The 7,886-nt window shown below is 38.4% G+C and overlaps 1 pseudogene across 1 annotated transcript; it reads right to left on the bottom strand.

The window, feature by feature from the left end:
- Window positions 1–2,157: 2,157 nt before the first annotated feature.
- LOC108298980 lies at window positions 2,158–2,474 on the bottom strand (annotated as a pseudogene). The gene has a single exon (XR_001822772.2). The product of XR_001822772.2 is annotated as an ATP synthase subunit ATP5MPL, mitochondrial-like (transcript).
- Window positions 2,475–7,886: the final 5,412 nt, after the last annotated feature.

The following is a 7,886-nucleotide window of genomic DNA, read 5'->3' on the forward strand; positions in this document are numbered from 1 at the left end:
TGTTTCTTTTGCTGTGCAGAAGCTCTTAAGTTTAATTAGATCTCATTTGTCAGTTTTGGCTTTTGTTGCCATTGCTTTTGGTGTTTTAGTCATGAAGTCCTTGCTTATGCCTATGTCCTGAATGATATTGCCTAGGTTTTCTTCTAGGGTCTTTATAGTGTTAGTTCTTATGTTTAACTCTTTAATCCATCTGGAGTTAATTTTTGTATAAGGTGTAAGGAAGGGGTCCAGTTTCAGCCTTCTGCACATGGCTAGCCAGTTTTCCCAACACCACTTATTAAATAGGGAATCCTTTCCCCATTGCTTTTGTCCGGTTCGTCAAAGATCAGATGGTTGTAGATATGTGGCATGACTTCCGAGGCCACTGTTCTGACCCATTGGTCTGTATGTTTGTTTTGGTACCAGTACCATGCTGTTGGTTTCTGTAGCCTTGTAGTATAGTTTGAAGTCAGGTAGCGTGATGCCTCCAGCTTTGTTGTTTTTGCTTAGGATTGTCTTGGCTATGCAGGCTCTTTTCTGGTTCCATGTGAAGTTTAAGGTGGTTTTTTCCAGTTCTGTGAAGAAGGTCACTGTTGCTTGATGGGGATAGTGTTGAATCTATAAATTACTTTGGTCAGTATGGCCATTTTCACGATATTGATTCTTCCTAACCATGAGCATGGAATGTTTTTCCATCTGTTTATGTCCTCTCTTATTTCCTTGCGCAGTGGTTTGTAGTTCTCCTTGAAGAGATCCTTCACGTCCTTTGTTATTTGTATTCCTAGGTATTTTATTCTTGTAGCAATTGTGAATGGGAGTTTGCTTGTGATTTGGCTCTCTGTTTGTCTGTTATTGATGTATAGGAATGCTTGTGATTTTTACACATTAATTTTTTTTTTATCTGTAGACTTTACTGAAGTTGCTTATCATCTTAAGGAGATTTTGGGCTGAGACAGTGGGGTCTTCTAAATATACAGTCATGTCGTCTGCAAATAGAGACAATTTGACTTCCATTTTTCCTAACTGAATACCCTTATTTCTTTTTCTTGCCTGAATGCTCTGGCTAGAACTTCCGTTACTATGTTGAGTAGGAATGGTGAGAGAGGGCACCCTTGTGTAGTGCCAGTTTTCAAAGGGAATGCTTCCAGTTTTTGCCCATTTAGTATAATATTGGTTATGGGTTTGTCATAAATAGCTTTTATTATTTTGAGATACGTTCCATCGATACCTAGTTTATTAAGAGTTTTTAGTATAAAGGGCTGTTGAATTTTATCGAAGGCCTTGTCTGCATCTATTGAGATAATCATGTGTTTTTTGTATTTGGTTCTGTTTATGTGATTCATTACATGTATAGATTTGTATATGTTGAACCAGCCTTGCATCTCCAGGATGAAGCCTAGTTGATCATGATGGATAAGCTTTTTGATGTGCTGTTGCATTCAACTTGCCAGTATTTTATTGAAGATTTTTGCGTCAATGTTCATTATGGATATTGGCCTGAAATTCTTTTTTAGTTGTGTCTCTGACAGGTTTTGGTAGCGGGATGATGTTGGTCTCATAAAATGAGTTAAGGAGCATTCCCTCTTTTTGTATTGTTTGGAATAGTTTCAACAGGAATGGTACCAGTTCCTCTTTGTACTTGTGGTACAATTTGGCTATGAACCCATCTGGACCTGGGCTTTTTTGGTTGGTAGGCTATTAATTGCTGCCTCAGCGTCAGACCTTGTTATTGGTCTATTCAGGGATTCAACTTCTTCCTGGTTTAGTCTTGGGAGGGTGTAAGTGTCTAGAAAGTTATCGAAATCTTCTGGATTTACTGGTTATGTGCATAGAGGTGTTTGTAGTAATCTCTGATGGTAGTTTGTATTTCTGTGGAATCAATGGTGATATCCCCTTTATCATTTTTAATTGCATCTATTCGATTCTCCTCTCTTTTCTTTTTTTATTAGTTTGAATGGCAGTCTATCTATTTTGTTGATCTTTTCAAAAAAACCAGCTGCTGGATTTCCTGATTTTTTGAAGGGTTTTTTTGTGTCGCTATCTCCTTCCGTTCTTCTCTGATCTTAGTTATTTCTTGTCTTCTGCTAGCTTTTGAGTTTGATCTTGCTCCTGTAGCTCTTTGACTTTTGACAATAGGGTATAGATTTTAGATATTTCCCCACTTCTCTTTTGTTGTACATCTCACAGATGCATTCATTCATGCCATGAAGTAAACGGTTGAAGTGTACAGTGATGTTCCACGCTCCCCGTCTAACGCAGCTTGCTCAAATTTACAGGCAGACTGACGTTTTCTTTCACATGTACTCCAAGTAAAGCTGGTTAGTGAGGACCATGAGCAGCAGCTGAAGCTTTTGCAGCCTTACTTCTTTTATCAGCGGCCGGGATTTTATAAATGATGAAGCCCATGAGCCCCCTTCCTACCCAAATCTCCTGGTAAACTTGGGTATAGTGGGCTTCATGGGGAGCCATATATTTTTAATAATTCTTTGAAGCATCTTGGAACAGGACAGACGGCTAAGGGAGCACCACAAACCCACAGGCAACTCAGAAGGGCATTTATTTATTTATTTATTTATTTTGTAGACGGAGTTTTGCTCTTGTTGCCAGGCTGGAGTGCAATCTTGGCTCACCGCAACCTCTGCCTCCAGGGTTCAAACGATTCTCCTGCCTCAGCCTCCCAAGTAGCTGGGATGATAGGAATGCACCAGCACCCTGGCTAATTTTGTATGTTTAGTAGAGATGGTGTTTCTCTATGTTGGTCAGGCTGGTCTCGAGCTCCTGACCTCAGGGGATCCGCAGGCCTCGGCTTCCCAAAGTGCTGGGATTACAGGCATGAACCACCGTGCCCAGCCGATGGCAGTGATTTTTACGGCCCAAACACTCCAGTCTCATCTAGTAATCTCAGGCAGTTATAGTTTGTAAGCAGTTGCTTGAGAGGTTAACACTTTAAATCCCCAGTCATTTACAGTGTCATTGGTTTCCTTCTGCTGCCAGGAAAAGTTCCAAATTCCTTGTCATGGAATATAAACACCCATGTTCATTTGGTTCTTGTCAAGTTCCTCAGGCATATCTCTCACCACTTACTGTGTTCTGCCCTTTGTTCTAGCATCCAGCCAAACTGGACTGCACAGAAGTCCACGGTGCTCTTCCTTCACCTCCGGCTCTTTGCGCTTGCTTCTTGGCTGTGCCAATCTGTTTTTCGTGTCTTCAGGCATCCACTAACCATGCCTCCACCAAAAAGCCTACAGTATCGAGTCAAAACTGGGATAGGTGTCCCTCCTATGTTCTAATAGTGCCCTGTTTTATACGTGTCAGGGTGTCTATGACTTGGCATGGAAACAGCCTATTTGTCTACTTTTCAGGGTATAGCATACGATTGCTGAGGGGTGGACTGTATATCTTGATCTTGTAACTCCAGGGCTTGTCGTAGTCTAGTACCTTAGCACATGGTTGTTGAATAAATGAGTGAAGAATGAGAAAACCAGAAGCTGTGATACTCAACCGCAATGATCATTAATTCAGTGTGCAACTATCGGCAAATTATTATCTAATAATAACTTAGCATTGTAGTCATATGTCTTTTTTATTCTTATTAACACTGAAAAAGTTCTCAACTCTTTTTTACTGACTTAACACTTGGTTACCTATGAAATATATAGAATGTAATTCTTTGGCCACGAATGTTGGCTCACGCCTGTAGTCACAGCACTTTGGGAGGCTGAGGCGGGCAGATCACTAGTGCCCAGAAGTTTGAGAGCAACCTGGGCAACATGACACAGCCCTGAGCCTACATAAAATACAAAAACTTGCAAGGTGCAGTGGCTCATGCCTGTAGTTCCAAGTACTTTGGGTTGAGGTGGGAAAATTGCTTAAGCCTGGGAGGAAGAGACTGCAGTGACCTGTGATCACACCAGGGCACGCCAGCACAGGTGAAAGAGCAAGACCCTGTCTTGAAATAAATAATAATAATAATAATAATAATAATAATAATATAATTCTTGCTTTTTCTTTTCAGCTGCTACTGCAATTGGACCTGGATCCCGTATCGCTTTTCCACTAGGATTTGCACACAAGGCAAATGTGAATGTAGACCCAGTTTCAGAAGCAGTAAGAGAATGTGCACAGGTTTTGTACAGAGAATACAAGATCTGGTGAGTGTCCAGAAGATAGCAGACACTTAATAAAAAAAAAAAAAAAGAAAATACAAGATCTGAAAGGTAAGGCAATTTTATTTCTAGGCTTTTTAGGTGATAATTTGTTTCCTGTCAAATATATCAACATTTTTATTAAAGGGAAATATTTCATATTATGCATGTCTGATTATAATTTATGTAGTATTTAAAAAAATGTTTCTTGGCTTCTTCAGCTAACTTTTCAGTGGATTTTACAAATGAAAATTAGTATTGAATTTTACATACTCGAACTGCCCAAATGTTCACTGTTTAAACAGCCAAATAATCAAGTTGCCATTGATACTTGAGTGGAATTAACTGATGGTTTGTTTGTATTTTATAATTTTTATTTTTATGTATGTTGATAGATTGAAGTTTAGATAGGCGTCATTTTGGTATACTGGTACCGTGGACATTGTCCACGTCAGATGTGTTATGATTGTTATAGTGCAATCAAACTTATATAATTTTAATTTTAAGCACTGATTTATATGGATCTTTCCTTGTGGAAAAATAAGGTTTGCCTAAGGTTTTCTGCTTTTTCTATTTATTTTTTCATTTCTTTATTTGATTAACTTTTGGGAAACAGTCTTAAGATTGGAGAAAAGTTCTAAATTTTAGGGAAAAGAACTTTCTCCCTGGGGAGCATTTGAGAGTAAGTTGCTGACATTATGCCATCACATCTGATATCTTTAGTGTGTACTTCTGCAAGCTAGGGCATTTAATATAACTACTTCATAATCAGAAAGTTACCATCAATACATTCGATCATTTAATTCTCAGTTTCTTTTCAAGCTTTGTTAATTGTCTACAATGTTCTTTGTAGTTGTCATGACTCTCTCAGTCTGGAACAGTTCCTCAGTTTTTCTTTGATCTTTATGTCCTTAAGTCTTTTGAAGAGTAAAGTTCAGTAATAAAGAATGTCCCTCCATTGGGTTTCTCTGAGTTTTTATTATGACAAGATTTAGATGAAACTTTTCTTTGGCAAGAGTATCACAGAAGTGATCCCATGATCTTCTTACTGCGTTCTGTCAGGTGACCTGCAATTATTATTTTTTATTTCCATCTTTTATTTTAAGTTCAGGGGTACATGTGCAATATGTGCAGGTTTGTTACATATGTAATATGTAACATGGTGGTTTTCTGCACAGATCATCCCATCATGTAGGTATTAATAATAGCCCAGCATCCACTAGCTATTCTTCATGATGCCGGTCAAACCCATGTGAGACACCATCTCACACCAGTCAGAATGGCTATTATTAAAAGGTAAAAAAGTAACAGATGCTGGCAAGGTTATGGAGAAAAGGGAATGCTTATGCACTTCTCGTGGGAATTTAAACTTGCTTAGTCATTGTGGAAAGTGGTTTGTCAATTTCTGAAAGAACTTAAAACAAAATTGCCACTTGACCCAGCAGTCCCATTATTGAGCATATACATACCCAAAGGAATATTAATCATTCTACCGTAAAGACACATGCATGCATATGTTCACACAGCATTATTCACAATGGCAAAGACATTAGATCAACCTAAATGCCCATGGTTGGTAGAGTGGATCAGGAAAATGTGGTACATGCACACCGTGGAATACTACCCAGACACTGAAAAGACTGAAATTGTGTCCTTTGTATCAACATGGTTGCAGCTGGAAGCCATTATTCTAAACAAACTAATGCAGAAACAGAAAACCAAATACTACATGTTCTCATTTGTAAGTGGAAGCTAAACATTGCTTATATATGGACACAAAGAAGGAAACAGCAAACACCATGGTCCACTTGAGGTGGAAGGTAGGAGGAGGGTGAGGATTGAAAAACTATTGGGTACTATGCTTATTAGCTGGTGACAAAAAGTAATTTGTACACAAAACTCCCATGACACACAATTTACCTATATAGCAAACCTGCACATATACTCCTGAACCTAAAATAAAAGTGAACAAAAAGTAACCTAGATAAAATAAGCTTTTAAGAAAATCGTAAGGAAGAGGGCATCTATTTATTGTTCCGTGTTGTACTTATTGATACCATAAGCTTACATCATCTGTTTCCAAGATGAAGAATTATCTGAAATGGTGAGCAACCACAGCTGTCGGCCTCAGTGTGTGGTGCATATCGAGCAATTCAACTTTTCCTTGTATTGTCATAACTTTACTTCTTGGGAGCCCTTTGGTATGACTCATGGGACTTCAAGTGATTTCCATGGTGTTATTTAAGGTTTATAATATTATGCTAAACAGTGAAAAATATGTGAGAACCACAAGAGACCACTTTTTACTGTGAAAGGCAGTTTACTGGAGAGACTTTTTAAAAATTTTACAAAATAGACTTTATTCTTTAGAGCATTTTGAGGTTCCCAGAACAGAAATCCTGAGGGCTCTAGGGTCCTTTGAAAAGGTGTGCAGTGCAGCCTTTAACAGTCTTGATTCCTGCACTCCATCAGGAGGGGAAGAAGCTGTAGCTAAGTGTCATGAAGAGCTGGCTCAGGAGTTCGAGGAAACAAAACATATTTCTGTACATCCCATCAGCACCAGCAGCTTATCACAGCTATGGGAACTATATGATGGATCCAGTGTTCAAAGACATTGAAGAGAGCATTGGGAATATGGTGAGGAGGGAGCCCAAAATGCAGCTGATTGCAGCAATGTGGCAGGAAAAACCACTTCCGAAGAAGGTTATACTACTGGCACGTATTGGTCCAGGGTCATTTGAGAGCCAGTTGCTTTCATCTAGGCTATCACAACTGCAACCAAAGAAAGAAAAAATGCTTTGTTTGTTGAAATAACCCTTAAGAGAGCCTTCCAAAGAAACATCAGGGAAATTATAGGTGGAGAAGTGTAATGTCCTCCTCTTTACAACCAAATAAAGAGTATGAGACTTTTTGATTTGGTAAAATCCCTACTTGAATTTGGACATGTCTTAGCTGGCCATGCTTTTATAAAGGTTTGAAAACAGCTCCCAACAGGTTGTTCAAGGTAAATGCATATGTATACATAAAGGTCATAAAATCTACAGAAAGCTACTTTGAAATGTGTGGGCTCTTTGCAATATAGTACCATTTAATGAAGATTAGAAGAGATTGTGTTCACATATAGTAAACACAATCTAATGATAACTTGCTTCTGGAAAACATATGGAAGCAAATATGATTCAAGTGCTTGAGAACCCCGATGAAGTGCCTTTATTACTAGTTCTTGCTGATGCATTTAAAATAGCTGAACAGCTTAATAAATATTTACTTTATGACTCTCAGTATACTGAGTTTCATGAATCAGAAACAAGAAGTCAAGATTCTGAGATGACAGTAGGTGTTATGAAGAAAACTGAAACCAAGGACTTCCATCGTGTTTTATTCATGTGTGGAATTAAAAAACTAAATGGAGAGATCCCAGGAACACTTCTTTAATATCTAACAAAGTACTGCGAGGCATTTCATCAACTTATTTTGGCCTTCAGGTCTGAAAATGCCAATTATTCTGACAGTGTTGAGTTACAGAACAATGAGAAATGTGAATTATATCAATCCGGGACTTGATCTCTCAGGCATGACAAGAAACGTCCTCGATGGAAGTGCCATGTGTCACATTTCAGATGACACATACCCCACAGGACATTGCAAGCTTAGCAGAAGCTATTATTAAATGTAAAGGGAAGAATTACCCAGAAATCTATATAGATCAGGGGACAATATTGATTTCTGATATTAGGCATATTTTCTTTTTTTTTTTTTTTT

Source organism: Cebus imitator, unplaced genomic scaffold (assembly GCF_001604975.1).
Source record: "Cebus imitator isolate Cc_AM_T3 unplaced genomic scaffold, Cebus_imitator-1.0 Scaffold1324, whole genome shotgun sequence".
In the NCBI taxonomy this organism is placed as follows: domain Eukaryota; kingdom Metazoa; phylum Chordata; class Mammalia; order Primates; family Cebidae; genus Cebus; species Cebus imitator.